This window comes from Balaenoptera musculus, chromosome 2 (assembly GCF_009873245.2).
Source record: "Balaenoptera musculus isolate JJ_BM4_2016_0621 chromosome 2, mBalMus1.pri.v3, whole genome shotgun sequence".
NCBI lineage: Eukaryota > Metazoa > Chordata > Mammalia > Artiodactyla > Balaenopteridae > Balaenoptera > Balaenoptera musculus.
In genome coordinates, this window is record NC_045786.1 from 90,896,628 (window position 1) to 90,916,910 (window position 20,283).

At 38.6% G+C, this 20,283-nt stretch overlaps 1 protein-coding gene and 1 pseudogene across 11 annotated transcripts in view; one reads left to right on the plus strand and one right to left on the minus strand.

Annotated features, from left to right (window-relative positions):
* Window positions 1-20,283, minus strand: part of MGA (MAX dimerization protein MGA) — a 158,730-nt gene that overhangs the window by 137,461 nt on the left and 986 nt on the right. The window lies entirely within an intron of this gene.
* Window positions 2,897-3,634, plus strand: LOC118891319 (annotated as a pseudogene).

Consider the following 20,283-nt stretch of genomic DNA (forward strand, 5'->3'; position numbering starts at 1 on the left):
AGAATACTCCCACTGAGGAAACAACATGAGCACAAAAGCCTGAATGTGTATGTGATATTCACACACAAAAAAATAGTGTCCTATGACTGAGCACAGAATGCATCAGATGTAACAGGAAATAAAGCCATTCAAGGGGATGGTTAAGAGCTATGTGACCCTATGCAAATTATTTAACCTCTCTGGGCTTCAGTTTCTTCACCTGTTGAATGAAGGTAATAACAGTGGCCATGCCACAGTATTGTGGCAATTTAGTCATTCACTCAGCAAATGTTTCCTGAGCACTTATTCTGTGCACCAGCAACTGTCCTAAGTGATGCGGAGACAACAGTGAACAAGACAGACAAAATCTCTGCCCTGTGGTACTTAAATGTTAGTAAGGGAAATATCAAACAAGCAAAATAAATAAATATATGATTTGATATGTTATCTAGTGATAGGTGCTACAGGAAAAATATAAATAAATAAAGCAGAGAAGGACGATAGGGAAAAAAGCAAAATTCAAGTCAAGACATGAAAGAACTGAGGAAACAGCCATGCAGTGTTCCAGACAGAGGAAATCAGAAATGAAAAGGCATGATTAAGGAAAAGCAAGGAAGCTAAGGAGCTGGGGCAGAGAGTGGGGGTAAGTGGTAAAAGATGAGGTCAGAGAACTAAGAGGTAATCAGATCATATAGAACCTTATAGGCCACTGTAAAGATTTTAGCTTTTATTTTGCCAGAAATAGGAAGCCATTGGAGGGTTCTGAGCATGACATGACCTGACTTTAACCCATCTCTGATTTAACAGCATCTCTCTGGCTGCTATATTAAGAATATACTAAAAGAGAACAAAGTCAAGAGGAAGAGGCCACTTAGGAGATTAAATTAGATAATTGTGCTTAACACAATGTCTGGCATATAAGTATCCCTTAAAGGAGACTATTTTTCCCAGAGTAAGAATGATTTCCTATCTTGCTGGACCAAACACTAGTAAAATAACCAGCTGAATTAAGGCTGAACTTTGGGGGCAAGGCAAGTGTATCTCATGTAATTTTAGGCTCATCAAAAATAAAAATGTTTAAACAAATAGTAATTAATGACTTTTATAATGATTCCCTATTTTCCATAAAGATGACACAAGAATGTCTGTTCCTATCCATATCTTTACTAGCATGCCACTCAGAAGGCAGAGTATACTCAAGAAACAGAATTAAGGAGAACTTGAGAAAATAAAGTATGCTTCTGCATGAAAATATTTCAATCTGGAAAAATCTGCTTTTTTCAAATCTACTATTTCAAAATGGCACCGTGGTTACCTCTATTGATCTAATTATCTTAAATTCTTACTGGCAATATAAAATGCTGGTTGCAAGAACTAGAACTATTTAAAATAAAAAGGCAGTTACAACACTTTAAAAAGAACTGGAAAGTAACCTGCAGTGCTGAAAAGCTTTCATTTTGAAAATATAAATACAGTTAACAGCTTGGAAAACAGTCTGATTGACACTAACATGCATAATCCTGGGAGGAGGAGGAGAAACGTACATGTGTACTCTGACTTCTCCTTCCAAACTTAGTGAATGCAACTTGGGACAAAATTCTTATGATTCTCCAACCTCTATATTAGGCTCAGGGCTACGGACTATCCCATTCCCACTCCTTAATCCTAAAGCCCTAGAGTATCACTTCAAGCTATACCACACTTTGTCTATGAAATCAAGACTCCACAGTTCCAGGAAGAGTTCCAGGAGGTAGTTATGGGCTGTCAAAACACTGAAAAAGGCATTTCAGTTTGTAAAATGATGATGATGTTGATGATAATAGCAACAAATATTTACTAAGTGCTTACTATATGCCAAGCATTGTTTTCAGCACTTTACATTCTTATCTTATCAATTCTCACAGCAAGCCTAAAGTAGACATTATTATCTCCACTGTACTGAGGAGGAAAAGTGATGAGAAAATGCTGGGAACAAGAAGCCTTCACAGAGAGAGGGGGGAAAAAAATGACTGGTTTAAAAAAAGGAACACGAAGTAAATAAATAAATAAAAATTTAAAAGGATCATGAAATTAGAAGAGCAAGGGACTTTTCAAAAGGAACACTGGAAGCTAGAAGCAGGTCCTTCAAAAATTCTAAAAGAAAATGAGTTCCACCATAGAGTTCTCCTATTCTATCTTCTTAGATGGTAAAGGTGGTGGGTAGATGATAGGGATCATCAAACTACTAGGCCTGATGCCTACTTTTGTAAATAGTTTTACTGGAACACGGTCACATCCATTCATTTATGTATTGTCTGCAGCTGGTTTTGAGATACAACAGCACAGATGAGTTGTTAAGGCAGAGACCCTCTGGCCCACAAAGCCTAAAATATTTACTATCTGGACCTTTACAGAAAAAACTTGCCAACCCCTGGTCTATGACTATAAGAGACAATGATGGCCATGAAAAATGGAGGGCTGATGGCGGTTAATAAGCATTTGGAAAATAATGGTAAGACTGCAATGGCTCACTTTCCTGGAAAAAACAGGTTTTCAACACTATTTGAAGACAGAGCCAAGAGATGAGTTTCTGATTTTTATCTAAGTACTTAACTTCCTACCATTTCAGGAATTCTGAAGAAAGCACCTAGAAAATGTATAGTCATCATTAAAGTCTTTGGAGGATAATTATAAAATGTGTAGACTTTCCAGAGGTTTTGCTTCTTTTATTCTCTGGCTGCCCAACTTTTGAATGTTCTGCTACTTAGCACTTCCAATGAAGATGGACAGTGAAAACAAAAATACATGAAAGGCAAGCTGGCCAGTTCTGTTATATCAGCAGGTAAATACTTATTGGGAAAGAGTTGGAAATTGTTATAATGTATTAGCAAAACTAAAGTTTTAAATACCAACAAAGTAAGTTCAGTATAAGCCAACAGTGGGTCACATCTGCAAAAAACTCTAAAATGAAGGTGTGGCTCTTTTCCGCTTATCTCAGCACGAGGCACCATGAGCAGCAAAGTCTCCCGCGACACCCTCTACAAGCAGTGCGGGAAGTCCTGCTTGGAAACCAGTGCAAGTGCCAGAAGTTTTTGGAGACGGTGGAGCTTCAGGTCAGCCTGAAGAACTATAACCCTCAGAAGGACAAACGCTTCTCAGGCACCGTCAGGCTTAAGTCCACTCCCCGCCCCAAGTTCTCTATATGTGTTCTGGGGCACCAGCAGCACTGTGTGATGAGGCCAAGGCTGTGGATATCCGCCATATGGACTTGGAGGCACTAAAGAAACTCAACAAGAATAAGAAACTGGTCAGAAAGCTGCCCAAGAAGTATGATGCCTTTTTGGCTTCAGAGCCTCTGGTCAAGCAGATCCCACGAATTCTGGGCCTTGGCCTGAATAACGCTGGCAAGTTCCCTTCCTTGCTGACCCATAATGAGAACATGGTGGCCAAAGCTGATTAAGTGAAGTCCATGATCAAGTTCCAAATGAAGAAGGTGCTGTGTCTGGCAGTGGCTGTTGGCCACGTGAAGATGACAAATGATGAGCTTGTGTACAACATCCACTTAGCTGTCAACTTCCTGGTGTCACTGCTCAAGAAAAATTGGCAGAACGTCCGGGCTTTGTACATTAAGAGCACCATGGGCAAGCCCCAGCGCCTATACTAAGGCACAGCTTAATAAACCATATTCCCACCACTAAAAAAAATAAAATAAAATAAAATAAAATAGAGATGTGGTATCCAGATCCTGAGAAGAAAATATTCCTCTATATGCTGGACTGGCTTGCCAAAATCTGGACTAGTATATCCTGTCTGGGGCACCACCTTTTAAGAGGACCAGAAAAAAAGAGAAAAAAGAGGACCAGAAAAGGCCAACAAGGGTGTTGAGAATATGCAGAAACTATAATGTATTTTCAAAAGGTTGAAATCATTGGGAATTTCCTTTTCAATTTTTGTTTTTGTTTTAATTTAATTTTAACAAGCATTACTATAGCATTAAACATGAAAACCATCAAAAAGAAATCTCCACATTCAATTCATTAAATAATCAACAAAGATTTGCTGAAAAACTACTACAGGCCAGGCACTGTTCTAGGACAGACCAAAATCCCTGACTTCTTAGAGCTTGCATTCTAATGGGGAACACAGAAAATCAATACATAATATAATTTCAGATACCTACAATCTTACCACTGACCATGACTTTTTAGTCCTCTGAATTTCTACATGCATTTGTATATATTTTTATAGGCTTTGGGGTTTGTTTCATAATTTCAAGCAGGTCTTTGCAATTTGGGTTCTACTCTTCATTTAACATTATTTTGAAAACATATTTTGCAAGCTGCTACATAGTATTTAATATGTGCTTTTCACTTTTAATGCCACAATTTACTTAATATTTCTCTACTCTTCAACACATGTTATGTCCAGCCTTTGTTATAAGTGCAACAAAGGACTAGGGTCGGAGTGATTTCCCTCTCAAGAGGAATTTGGGCAGGGTAGGCAGTGAGCTGTTAGGTTTGCAGAAGTACTTTTTTTTTTGGCTGCACCACACAGCTTGCAGGATCTTAGTTCCCTGACCAGGGGTTGAACCCGTGCCCTTGGCAGTGAGAGCACAGAGCCCTAACCACTGGACCGCCAGGAAATTCCCTGCAGGAGGACTTTAAAACTGACAATAGGAGCCCAGAACGTTAGAACTAACATGCTTAAATAATAAGGAAACAGGCCATATCCAATCACTCCAGGCAAAATCTCAGGTAGAAAAGAGAATTCTTATTGAGGTGAGAGAGAGTAGAAGTACATGGGCTCTATTCAGGAACCCCGGCTGACTACTGGCAAGGAAGGAATTCTCTGGCACTATGTGAGAGCACACTACCAAGCCCAGAGAAACTTCTCTCAAATTCCTTGTAAGTCTTCGGTAAGAAATTAAAAGCATGAGGCTAACCTTTCGGAAACATAATAGGAACTTTAGTGGTATCAGGAGAAGCGACAAGGCCAATAAGGGCAGTTATAACGTCAACACTGATAATCCCAAAGGAACCACTGAGGTCAGCTCTTGAGAAGATCACACAGGAACACCGGCTGCACATTAAGGCCACCAGGCAGTAAAGGTATGTGCAGCACAGCCAACTGCAGCAGAACCAACAAATCAACATCTACAGGACAGTCACAAGCCAGTGAACCAGAATTTGGAAGGATTTGGTGATAATCAGTCTCAAAATCAAAGACAATTTTCATTATCATTGCCTAGAAAATTTAAGATGTAGGGGTAGGAACTTCCCTGGTGGCGCAGTGGTTAAGAATCCACCTACCACAGGAATAAAGACGCAGACATAGAGAATGGACGTGAGGACCCGGGGAGGGGGAAGGGTAAGCTGGGACGAAGTGAAAGAGTGGCATGGACATATATACACTACCAAATGTAAAATAGATAGCTAGTGGGAAGCAGCCGCATAGCACAGGGAGATCAGCTTTGTGTCCACCTAGAGGGGTGGGATAGGGAGGGTGGGAGGGAGATGCAAGAGAGAGAAGATATGGGGATATATGTATATATATAACTGATTCACTTTGTTATACAGCAGAAACTAACACACCATTGTAAAGCAATTATACTCCAATAAAGATGTTAAAAAAAAAAAAAGAATCCACCTGCCAATGCAGGAGACATGGGTTCGACCCCTGGTCCAGGAAGATCCCACATGTTGCAGAGCAAATAAGCCCGTGAGCCACAACTACTGAGCCTGTGTTCTGGAGATCGCGAGCCACAACTACTGAGCCCACAGGCCGCCGCTACTGAAGCCCACGCACCCTAGAGCCTGTGCTCTGCAACAAGAGAAGCCACCACAATAAGAAGCACGCGCACCACAACAGAGAATAGCCCCCACTCGCCACAACTAGAGAAGGCCCGCACGCAGCAACAAAGACCCAACACAGTCATAAATAAATAAATAAATAAATTTATTTTTTTTAAATGATATGGGATAGATTATGAAGATAATTTAAAGAATCACTTGAAGGTTGTCATGAAAGCAGGAATAGACTATTCCATATATTCTAGAGGGTCCTGGAATGGAAGTTTCTATAGAAGGTTTCACATCAGCGTAAGGAATAACCTTCTGACCTCTAAAACTACCCAACAATGAAACAAGTTTCCTCATAAAGTGGTAAGCTCCCTGTTACCAGATGTATTTAGCAAAAACTGATCAACTTTGTGGCTTCTGTAAAGGAGAATCTGAATTTGACTGGGATTTTTGGTGTTGTTCTTTACCAAATATCTTTAATTGAATTTTTGTTTTTATCAAAGTTATCCATGAATATAAAGACTTGAATAAATATAAAGGCTTATTACAAAAAACAATGGTCCTTGGGCTTCCCTGGTGGTGCAGTGGTTAAGAATCCACCTGCCAATGCAGGGGACACAGGTTCGAGCCCCGGCCCGGGAAGATCCCACATGCCGCGGAGCAATGAAGCCCGTGCGCCACAACTACTGAGCCTGCACTCTAGAGCCCGGGAGCCACAACTACTGAGCCCGTGTGCCACAACTACTGAAGCCCACGCGCCTAAAGCCCATGCTCCACAACAAGAGAAGCCACCACAATGAGAAGCCCACGCACCGCAACAAAAAGTAGCCCCCGCTCGCTGCAACTAGAGAAAGCCCGTGTGCAGCAACGAAGACCAACGCAGCCAAAAATAAATAAAATAAATAAATTTATAAAATTTAAAAAAATTTTTTTTAATTTTATAAATTTATAAAAAAAAAAAACAATGGTCCTCCACCCCAACAATTTCCCAACTCCAAGGGGCAAAAATTTTCAACTTTTGTGAATGAATCTTCTGCCATATACCTCCATATCACAATATGCTTTTTCCATTTCTTTTCTCCAGTTTTAGGCACTATTAACTTCCCATTATAGAAGATTAGATTTAGCTCTCCTTCCACTTCACATTTCCATACATGTGCACACTTCCCATCCCCCACTCTTTCCAATATAATTATATAATTCTAATTAGATAAATACTCAAGGTTCATACAGATCCTATTCAGAGCTGACCACGTAACACACTTATTAGAAAGGGTAGGACAGGCTAACAAACTGATCTCAAAATATTAGCCTGGTGAGTGAATATTCAGGTCATTAGTTAAACCAGTTCTTTTCCAGAGTCATTCTAGGGCTCAGGCTGACAGCAGTTCTGCCATCTTGAGTACAAGGCTTCCAAGGTTGTCCCAGATGTCGGATCCCAGATAGCCAGGAGAGGCAGACACAGAGGAACACATGAAGGACGTCAGGCCCATTTCCAGTCACATTCCACTAGAGGAAAGTCATGAGGTCTCATCAAACTGCAAAGGAGACTGGGGGATTCTGACTAGCAATGAGCACCAAGGAGAGAGCAGACGTGAACAGTTAGCAGTCTTTGCCACATACACCATGATTACTTTTCCTCAAAACAAATTAGTGAAAAAAAATTGCAACAGACCTTAGAAACAGTCAAGGAATGAAAAGATATAAGGGTAAATAAATCAGTTAAGTAAATCTAAAGGAAAGTTAATGAACATTCCCCAAAAAAAGAGAGAAAAATTAAAAGATGATTAATTCATTCAAGAAACACTGTGCTCTATTATGTACCATGCTCTGTGCTAAGTACTAGGAAAAAAAAAAACATATAGACTAAAAATAAATAAATAAAACAAAACAAAATATAGACTAAATGCAATGTAGTATCCTCAAGTGCATCCAGGAACAAAATAAGGACATTAGTGGAAAAACTAATAAAATCCAAATAAAGTCTGCAGTTTACTTAATAGTAACGTACCAGTGTTGGTTTCTCAGTTTTGACAATCGTACCCTGCCAATGTAAGATGTTAACATTAGAGAAAACTGGGTGAGGGAGAACCTCTGTATAATCCTTGCTACTTTTCTATAAATCTAAAATTATTCCCCAAAAAAGTTTATTTTAAAAAACTCAGTCATAATGATGAAGGCATTGAACTTCTTCAAAAAATTAAATATAGAATTACCATATTCAATGTGAATTATATCAAACATTTAGAGAAGAGCTAACACCTGTCCTTCTTAAACTCTTCCAAAAATTGCAGAAGAAGGAATACTCCCAAACTCATTCTACAAGGCCACCATCACCCTGATACCAAAACTAGACAAAGATATCACAAAAAAAGAAAATTACAGACCAATGTCACTCATGAACATAAACACAATAATCCTCAACAAAATACTAGCAAACAGAATCCACAACACATTAAAAGGATCATACACCATGATCAAGTGGGATTTATCCCAGGAATGCAAGGATTCTTCAATATGCACAAATCAATCAATGTGATACACCATATTAACAAATTAACAAATAAAAACCATATGATCATCTCAATAGATGCAGAAAAAACTCTTGACAAAATTCAACACCTATTTATGATAAAAACTCTCCAGAAAACGGGCATAGAGGGAACCTACCTCAACATAATAAAGGTCATATATGACAAACCCATAGCAAACATCATTCTCAATGGTGAAAAACTAAAAGCATTTCCACTAAGATCAGGAACAAGACAAGGATGTCCACTCTCACCACTCTTAATCAAAATAGTTTTGGAAGTCCTAGCCATGGCAATCAGAGAAGAAAAACAAATAAAAGGAATACAAACTGGAAAAGAAGTAAAACTGTCACTGTTTGCAGATGACATGATACTATACAGAGAATATTCTAAAGACGCCACCAGAAAACTACTAGAACTAATCAATGAATTTGGTAAGGTTGCAGGATACAAAACTGATGCACAGAAATCTCTTGCATTCCTATACACTAACAACGAAAAGATCAGAAAGAGAAATTAAGGAAACAATCCCATTTACCACTGCAACAAAAAGAATAAAATATCTAGGAATAAACCCACCTAAGGAGGCAAAAGACCTGTACTCAGAAAACTATAAACACTGATGAAAGAAATCAAAGATGACACAAACAGGTGGAGAAATATACCATGTTCTTGGATTGGAAGAATCAATATTGTGAAAATGACTGTACTACCCAAAGCAATCTACAGATACAATGCAATCCCCACCAAATTACCAGCAGCATTCTCCACAGAATTAGAACAAAAAATTTTACAATTTGTATGGAAACACAAAAGACCCTGAATAGCCAAAGCAATCTTGAGAAAGAAAAACAGAGCTGGAGGAATCAGGCTCCCTGACTTCAAACTATACTACAAAGCTACAGTAATCAAGACAGTATGGTACTGGCACAGAAACAGAAATATAGATCAATGGTACAGGATAGAAAGCCCAGAGATAAACCCACGCACACATGGGCACCTAATTTATGACAAAGGAGGCAAGAACTTACAATGGAGAAAAGACAGCCTCTTCAATAAGTGGTGCTGGGAAAACTGGACAGCTACATGTAAAAGAATGAAATTAGAACACTCCCTAACACCATACATAAAAATAAACTCAAAATGGATTAAAGACCTAAATGTAAGACCGGACACTATAAAACTCTTAGAGGACAACATAGGAAGAGCATTCTTTGACATAAACCACAGAAAGATCTTTTTTGACCCACCTCCTAATGAAAATAAAAACAAAAATAAACAAATGGGACCTAATTAAACTTAAAGGCTCTTGCACAGCAAAGGAAACCATAAACAAGACAAAAAGACAACCCTCAAAATAGGAGAAAATATTTGCAAATGAAGCAACAGACAAAGGATTAATCTCCAAAATATACAAACGGCTCATGGAGCTCAACATCAAAAAAAACAACCCAATTAAAAAATGAGCGGAAGACCTAAATAGACATTTCACCGAAGAAGACATACGGATGGCCAACAGGCACGTGAAAAGATGCTCAACATCACTTATTATTAGGGAAATGCAAATCAAAACTACAATGAGGTATCACCTCACACGGTCAGAATGGCCATCATCAAAAAATATACAAACAGGGCTTCCCTGATGGAGTAGTGGTTAAGAATCCACCTGTCAATGCAGGGGACACATGTTTGAGCCCTAGTCCGGGAAGATCCCACATGCCATGGAGCAACTAAGCCCGTGTGCCACAACTACTGAGTCTGTGCTCTAGAGCCCACGAGCCATGACTACTGATCCCACGTGCCACAACTATTGAAGCCCACGTGCCTAGAGCCCATGCTCCACAACAAGAGAAACCACTGCGATGAGAAGCCCGCACATCACAAAGAGTAGCCCCCACTCACCGCAACTAGGGAAAGCCCACACACAGCAACCAAGACCCAATGCAGCCAATAAATAGATAAATAAACTTAAAAATATATATATATACACAAACAATAAATGCTGGAGAGGGTGTGGAGAAAAGGGAACCCTCTTGCACTGTTGGTTGGAATGTAAATTGATACAGCCACTGTGGAGAACGGTATGGAGGTTCCTTAAAAACCTAAAAACAGAACTACCATATGACCCAGCAATCCCACTACTGGGTATATACCCTGAAAAAAACCATAATTCAAAAGGACACATGTACCCCAATGTTCATTGCAGCACTATTTACAATAGCCAGGACATGGAAACAACCTAAATGTCCAACGACAGATGAATGGATAAAGAAGATGTGGTACATATATATAATTGAATATTACTCAGCCATAAAAAGGAATAAAACTGGGTCATTTGTAGCGATATGGATGGACCTAGAGTGTGTCATACAGAGTGAAGTAAGCCAGAAAGAAAAAAACATATATCATATATTAATGCATATATGTGGAATCTAGAAAAATGGTACAGATGAACCTATTTGCAGGGCAGGAATAGAGACGAAGAAATAGAGAACGGACATGTGGACACAGCGTGGGAAGGGGAGGGTGGGATGAATTGGGAGCTTAGGATTGACATATATACACTACCATAGGTAAAATAGATAGCTAGTGGGAACATCCTATAAAGCACAGGAAGCTCAGCTCGTGCTCTGTAACGACCTAGATGGGTGGGATGGGGTGGGGGGAGGTCCAAGAGGGAGGGGATATAGGTATACATATAGCTGATTCACTTCATTGTATAGCAGAAACTAACACAACATTGTAAAGCAATTATACTCCAATTAAAAAAAAAAACTACAACAGAAAAAAATTAAAAACTTAGTCATAATGATGCAGCCATTGCAGTTCCTCGAAAAATTGAATACAGAATTACCATATGATCCAACAATTCTACTTCTAGATATATACTCCAAAGAACTGAAAGCAGAGACTCGAAGAGATGTTTGTACATCCATGTTGATAGCAGCATTATTCACAATAGCCAAAAGGTAGAAAGAACCCAAATGTCCATCAACAGATGAATGGATACACAAAAAATGTGGTATATACATATAATGGAATATTTTTCAGCCTTAAAAAGAAAGGAAATTCTAACACATGGTACAACAGAGATGAACCTTGAAGACATTAGGCTAAGTGAAATAAGCCAGTTCCACAAACACAAATATTTTGTATGATTTCACTTATGTGGGGTATCTGCAGTAGTCAAATTCACAGAGACAGAAACAGAATGGTGTGCCAGGGACTAGGGCAAGAGGAGAATGATAAATTAGCATTTTATAGGTACAGAGTTTCAGCTTGGAGAGATGAAAACTCTGGAGATGGATGGTAGTGATGACTGCACAACAATGTGAACATACTTAGTGCCAAAGAACTGTACACTTAACAATGGTTAAAACAGTACATTTTATATTATACGTATTTTACTATAATTTTTTAAAATACAGTCAAATAAATACAGTGATACAGGCTTGACTAGCACTTCTATCACCAGAAAAAGATCTAAAAAATTCTAACTTCCCTGAGACTATGACATCTAAAATGAGTTCTAAACAAGACAGTCATAGTAGGGAAAGAAATGGAGGGGAGGGACAGTGAATAAAGGCAGAGGTACAGAAATCGTGGCAGTCTAGAACAGGGGTCAGCAAACTACAACCCTATAGGCCATGTCCTGCCATCTTTTTTTATATAGCCCACAAACTAAGAATGCTTTTTACATTCTTTAACGGTTGAAAAAAAATTAATGAAATTTTATGACATACAAAAATTACATGAAATTCAAATTTTAGTGTCCATAAAGTTTCCCTGCACACAGCCATGATCATTCATTTACCTACTGTCGATAGCTGCCTTCATGCTACCACAGCACAGGTGAGTAGTTGTTGACAAAAACAGTAAGGCCCACAAAGCTTAAAATATTTATTATCTGGTCCTTTACAGGAAAAGTCTACCAACCCCTGGTCTAGAGGCCTGCAAGTAGTACATGTAGTATGGATAGAACAAAGATGTGTCCGAGGGAGACACATGGTAAATGAGATAAGCTGTAAGGTAGAGGGCTGTAAGTACTAGGCTAAAGAATCTGAACTTGTCTCAACTTGATTCCATTTATTACGAGAAGCTACCAAAGAATTTTATTGAGAGTAATCTGATTTGATCCACCTTACGTAAAGACAATTATCTACTCATTTCTAAAGGCAGCTGAACTATTCATTTTATTTATTAAAAACTTGCTAATAAAAAAAAAAAGCCTAGAAGCATACCAATAAGGTTAACAGTGGGAGTCAGCATATTTTTATTTCTTCTTTGTGCTTATCTATGTTTTTCATATCTTCTCAAATGAGAAGAAAACTGCTTTTATAATCCAAATCCCCAAATAAGTGCTTTTAAACTCATATTCATACACACACACACAATTTCTTCTCTAGGTTCTCTACTCTTCTACCCTCCCCCCAGCGCCCAACCCCTGCAGCCTCAGGTAAGAGAAAATATGTCTAAGAAAACCTACACACAGCAACACTATAAAAGGATGCCTCTGTCACACTTATAAAGACTAAATGGCATTCCACCTTTTCAAATTACCTATTTGCTTTACAGACGCGAAGGAATAAAATGTTGGAAAGCAATGTACTGGCAGGGCACTCTTTTCCTATACAGGGCTTTCATCACATCAAAGACTCAAATCAGGGATTCCCTGGTGGTCCAGTGGCTAAGATTCCATGTTCCCAATGCAGGGGGCCCAGGTTCCATCCCTGGTCAGGGAACTAGATCCCACATGCCGCAACTAAGACACAGCACAGCCCAATAAATAAATTAAAAAAAAAAAAAAAGATTTACTAACTTGAAAAAATATATATTTTTTAAGAGTCAAATCAATAGTATCTTTTTGAAACTAAAAATATTAAAGGACAAGAGAGAATGCAGAGCTTGCAAGTCAGGTCAAAATGTTGAAAATTGATGCAAGATAAGACTGCATATAGCTCTGAGAATATAATTATGGGCTTAAGAAATGCAAAGTCTTTGATTTACACCACAGTACTTTGCATTTACTGATATACTGCTTGTTAAGATTAAATTCCTTTTTAATGTTATGTTTCAGTTCCTTGACTAAACTGTCAGGGATTCGTGTGCAGGGAACCATGACTTTTACTTCTTTTGTGTGTCCCCCACAGCACCTCATACAGTGCCCATATATGGTGGGTGCTCAATACATGCTTACAATTGAATGACAAAATAATTAACCCTACTTGAGCTCACAGACTGAAACCCTCACACCTACAATACACACCATTAAGCCTCTCTCTATGCAACAGTTAAAAGGACATTTCTGGGGTGAGTACTGCTGATTCTACTGGATTTATTACATTAGGCTTCTCCTCTAGCAAAGAGCTCAAAGAACATGTGTAATGTTAAAATAGAATTCCTGACTACTGAGAAGGTGGGTGGGAAAGTGGGCAAGTGGAGGAAAAATCTATTATAATAGCTTGCCTCCAAAGAATAAGCATTATTCAACTCTAGAGATTAAACCATTCCTAAAATGTCTCTGAACTAAGACTCCTAACTGACATCATTTCATTAAACTTTGTACTGGCTAAATTCCATCACAATAAATATCATTAAAACCAACAACTCAGGGCTTCCCTGGTGGCGCAGTGGTTGAGAATCTGCCTGCCAATGCAGGGGACACGGGTTCGAGCCCTGGTCTGGGAAGATCCCACATGCCGTGGAGCAACTGAGCCCGTGAGCCACAACTGCTGAGCCTGCGCGTCTGGAGCCTGTGCTCCGCAACGGGAGAGGCCGCGACAGTGAGAGGCCCGCGCACCGCGATGAGGAATGGCCCCCACTCGCCGCAACTGGAGAAAGCCCTCGCACAGAAACGAAGACCCAACACAGCCATAAATAAATAAATAAATTAATTAATTAATTAAAAAAAAAAAAAAACCAACAACTCATAAAACCATAAAAAAAAATCTAAATATCTCAGCTAATGATCCATATGATTGTGTATTATAACATCTAGTATTATAAGGTCTAGTTTGAGTTATTTACTCTCTTTTGCCAAAACAAAACTTCTAAACTTTTTCAAAGCATTAGATTTGGCATGCCAAGCACTGGGGAAACAAATGAATCAAAATCAACCAACTTGGGGCTTCCCTGGTGGCGCAGTGGTTAAGAATCCGTGTGCCAATGCAGGGGACATGGGTTCGAGCCCTGGTCCGGGAAGATCCCACATGTCGTGGAGCGACTAAGCCCGTGCGCCACAACTACTGAGACTGAGCTCTAAAGCCCGCGAGCCACAACTACTGAGCCCACGAGCCACAACTACTGAAGCCCGCGCACCTAGAACCCGTGCTCCACAACAAGAGAAGCCACCGCAATGAGAAGCCCGCGCACCGCAACGAAGAATAACCCCCGCTCGCCGCAACTAAAGAAAGCCTGCGCACAGCAATGAAGACCCGACGCAGCCAAAAATAAATAAATTTTAAAAATAAATAAATGTCTTTCAAAGTTTAGGAAAAAAAATCAACCAACTTTATATTCTGCTATAAATTAAAGTACCAACAACAAAGCTGAGGAAGTACTGTGCACTGAAGAGCCAACTTCTATCTGTGGAAATCTTGGGAAATTATATAGCAAATTTAAGCTAGACATTGAAGACTGAGGGAGTTTGAGGCAACAAGCAGGAAGAGGGGTAGAAAAGAGAATTCTAGGCAAACAGAGGGCTATACACATGCAGAACATGTTGGGCATGACAGGAATGATAAAGAGGAAAGAGGATAAAGAGAGAAAGGTAGGGTAGAGTTCAACAATGATAGGTCTGGTATGCTAAACTAAGAAATTTGGAGTTTATGCCCCCAGGTAATGTAGAGAAAGTAGAAATCTTCAAATAGGACAGACACAAAAACCTGAAGAATCAGTTTATGTAGCAGGAAGAGCCTAAGGTACATTACAACCATCTCAAAGGCTTTATTTAATATAACACCATATAGACACAGTAAATACTGTGCTGATGCAGATACAAAAGAAATCTAAGTGTGACTTATTCCTCTGTCCATGCTTTCAGCTTAGTCTCAGGGCTCAGTCACCGGCCCTCTTCTCACCAGACCCAGGTTTTTAAACACCATCTATGTATTGATGACATCCCAAATGTATATTCACAGCCATGACTTTGACTCTGGGCTCCAGACTGAACAATCAACTATCTATTCCTGGATAACCAGTGAGCATCTCAAATTCAACGTATCCAACTAAACTGTTCATTTTAAACCCCAAACTAGCTCCTTCCAGTTTTCCATCTCTCTACCTGGCACTAGTTGCTCTAGCTAAAAACCTTGCAATAATCTTTGATCCCTCTCTTTCTTTCACCTCTCACAACTAATCTATCAGCAAATTCTATTGGTTCTACCTTCCACATATACCCTGAATCCAACCCCTTCTCACTGTCTCCATCACTGCCTCCCTGACCCAAAGCCACCATACTTCACCATACCATTCCAATGACTTCCTGAATGGTCTCCTGCTGCCCCTCTTTCCTCTACAGTAGTCAAAGTAATCTTTTTAAAACATAAAATAGATTGTATAATTTTTCTTCATAAAACTGTCCAATGGATCCCACCACACTTAGAATAAAATTCAAAGCCCTTCTGGTCTACAAGGCTCTATACCATCTGAGACCCACCAGCTTCCCAGTGTCATTTCCTGCTACCCTACCCTACCACAGCCACCACCACCAATTAACACTGCAGCAGTCTCCAAACTCTAGCACACTAGCCTTCCTGCACTTCCTTGAAAAATCCCGAACTGATTCTTGCCCCAGAATCTTTGCATTAGTATTCCCGCTGCTTGAAATGTTCCACATGTTAGCATGGCTTGCTCCTTATCATTCAGGTCTCTTTATCCTCAAATGTTACCTCAGAAAATCCTTACCTCGTGACCTATGTAAAAGAACTACCAAGCCTACCACCACCACTCTCTATCCAGTAGTACTATTTTATTCACAGCACTTTGATAATATCTGAAATCATATTATTTATTACCTTATTGTCTATCTACTAGACTATAAATTCCCATTATAAATAAGACATTGTCTTATTCACTGCTCAATCCCTACACCTGGTATAATATACAGTAGGGCTCATTAATTATTTGTTGTTGAATGAATGAATTTACCTAATAGGCCTAATCTATCTTATTTATATTTTCATCCTGTTATGCATAATTCATGGTTACCAGGCTGTTCTTCCTAAAACAGTTTAAAGACTGTTAAAACAAGCTATAGTGTACTAATGCCTTTAATTCCTTTTTATAATTAGCCCTTCCAGCAATTTGGCCAGTTATTTTTTCTTTGACTGTAACTTCTACTATCGTCTTTCTATATTATTAGCTTATCAATGTACTGTTTACTATAAATGCTATTGATAAAGATGGACAGACATGCCCAGAGTATTATAACAAATACTTTTTGTTATACCAAAAACAAGTAACAGATTATTTTAAAAAACAGAAATTACAGAAAAGCAAACATTTAAAAACCAAATTCACAGGCAGGTGATCAAGGTAAACATCAAGAATGACAAGTCATGTTGATAGTATGTACTCTAACTCCAGTCTAATAATGAAAAAAACATCAAATCCCAACTCAGGGACATCTGACCAGTACTCCTCAAAATTATCAAGGTCATCAAAAACAAAAGTCTAAGAAACTATCATAGCCAAGAGGATCCTAAGAGGGCATGATTACTAAAAGTATTGTGGTTGTGTAACGGAAGGTTCTGAGAGGCAAGAGCTTCATATGAACTCTCTGGAGATGCCTTGGAAGATCAGGCAACCAGCTTTGTTCGCGAAGCTATGGCCATCTGGGTCACACATGCATTATGTTTGTTTTCACTCTTTCCCTACCTCACTTCCTTTTTCCCCTGACACCTTCTTCCTTGTAATATCACCCACCAACAAAGCACTAGTACATTTTTTAAAAAGTATTGTGGTATCCCAGATGGTATTCTGGAATAGAAAAAGGGTATTAGATAAAAACTAAAGAAATCTGATTAAATTATGTGCTTTAGTTCATAATCATGTATCTTGCTTCATTAATTACAACACATATACCGTACTAACATAACATGTTAATAATAGGGAAAACTAGGTGCTGGGTATTTGGAAACTCTCTATACTGTCTTTGCAATTTTTCTATAAATCTAAAACTGTTCCAAAAAATAACAAGTTTTTTTTTTATTAAATTCATCCAAAAATCCTACCATTCAAGTAAAATCACTGTTAGTTTATGTTTGATATATACCATTTTAGATTTCTATGTAAACGGACACGTAGAGGTATATTACTACAAAAATGTGATCACACTGCACATCATTTTATAACCTGCTTTTTACACTTAACAATATATATAATGTGCTTTCCAAGTCATTACTAGAAATCTCTATCATTGTCTACTAGCTACAAGGTATTACCCTCTATGAAGGAATCCTATTTATTTAACCAATCCACCATTATTTAACATTTAAGTTTTTCCAGTTTTTTGCTACTATAAAAAAATACTACAGGGACTTCCCTGGTGGCCCAGTGGTTAAGACTCCATGCTCCCAATGCAGGGGGCATTGATCCATCCCTGGTCAGGGAACTAAGATCCCGTATGCCACACGGCGCAGCCAAAAAAAAAGAATTAAGACAACTCTTAATGAACATTTTTGCAAACTTACCAATTAGTGCCTTAATAAAGAAGAGGAGGGCTTCCCTGGTGGCGCAGTGGTTGAGAGTCTGCCTGCCAATGCAGGGAACACGGGTTCGAGCCCTGGTCTGGGAAGATCCCACATGCCACGGAGCAACTAGGGCCGTGAGGCACAACTACTGAGCCTGCGCGTCTGGAGCCTGTGCTCCGCAACAAGAGAGGCCGCGATAGTGAGGGGCCCGCGCATCGCGATGAAGAGTGGCCCCCGCTTGCCGCAACTAGAAAAAGCCCTCACACAGAAACAAAGACCCAACACAGCCAAAAATAAATAATAAATGAAATTTAAAAAAAGAGGAGCAGCTGAGTGAAAGGACATACAGGTCATTAATGCTTTCAATAAGTATAGTCAAAATGTTCTCCAGAAAGGATGTTCAAATGTAAATATCCACCAACAGCAGTGTATTAATGTGCCAATTTCCCCACTCCTATGCCAATACTAGATACTAATATTTTAACACATGTATGCTCATCTGCTGGGGGGGGGTTGTTTTGTGGTATTTGCTTATAAGTGGAAAATAATGTATTTTTATCTTTATTAGTTATTTTTATTTCTCTATGCGTGTGATCTACCTATTCAGGTCTTTTGACGATCTACTAGATACTAACGTCATTAACCTTCTGGGTCCAACGCATGGTGCAAATTTTTTTTCCCACATTTTGCCTGGCTTTACTTATCACTGGACCCCCTACACCTGAAAAACTGCATGTCACATCGTACACACTCAATAAATATGTGAAGTGAATACAAAATGAGTAAATTTGTCTTTTAACTTGATGGTGTTGTTGCCAACTAGGGGTTGTTTTATGTAATAATTCTATCAATCTGCCTTTGCAATCATGCTTAGAACAGCTCATACTATGCCAAGATTAGAAAACTGTTCACCCATTTTTTTTTTGGAAGCATAATTTTGACTTCATATTTTATATTTAATTCACCCAGATTTTATTTTATTTACATTTTAAGGTAGGATTCCATTTTATTTTTTTCAAATGATTAGCCAATTATTCCAACACAATTTCAAAATTCTTTCTCAACATGAAATGCCACCTGTATAATACTAAATAGTCTTATATATTTCTAGATTTATTATTCTGTCCCACTGCTCTGTCTATTCCAGAGTTACCACTTATTGTATTATCATAGCTTTATTTGTATATTCACTAGTACAAGTCCCCCCCCTTAACTTTCATCTTTCAAAAATTTTTGTACTTTATAAGTTCATTCTTCCAAATGAAATTTAGAATCATTATGTCAAGTTTTCAAAAGGAATACTGGTTGGAATTATGTAAATTATCAGTCATATGACCTTGTGCAAGTTACTTAATCTCTCTATTGCTGTTTCCTTCATTGGTAAAATGGAGATAATAGTACTTAACACAGGTTTGTTACAAGAACTAAATGAATTAAGACATATAAAATACTATGCTAGAAAGATGTTAACTATTATTATAACTGTTTAAAAGTGATAACTATTATTATCATGATTGCTCAATAAATGTTTTCCAGACTGTACTCCCACAAAATTCAAAGGCTCTTTAAGATACATCAAAGGGTACTATAAAGCATAAGCAATGATATGAAAAATACATAATTTATGCCTGCTTCATTTCACTAAGGCCTTGACCCTTGGTAAAATGAAGAGCTGAAACTGGAAGCTGAGAACTATGAAAAACACCAAAGGCTGGTAGCAGGAAGCCTCAAAAAATTGGCCCGCCATGTTCAGAAGACGACTTCTAGTTAGCATTATGGGACATGAGCATGTGCCCTCTAACTCCTTTTATTTCCCCATCTCCACAGTTATGACAATACTACTTATCTCTTGATTTCTTTCCAGGAAAACACATAGGGACTAGACGTCTAAAAGATAGAATACTTTTCAAATGAGATAATGGGCAGGTACAGAGTATAAATCCTACTGCTAAATATGGACAGACATGCCCAGAACATTATAACAAGTTACCTCCATCAAGTTTCCTGTAATGATGGAGGAAGGGGGATTGTTGTGGGCTTTCTCCTGTGGGGAGACCGGCTTGTCTCATAATGATTGTTAATGACCTGTTTGTTTTTAATTATTTTGCTATCAGCATGACATTGGGATGAAGTACAGGTCATACACCTTTTAAGGGCTTCAAAAAAAAAAAAAAAAAAAAAAAACCTCCTATATAGAGCTAAAATACGAGAAAATAGAGGCCAAGAGTGGCAACATGACTTGCTAATTGCATACGTAGCCAAAGGCCTACACCCGAGGTCTCCTCATTCCCAGAACCCTGCTCA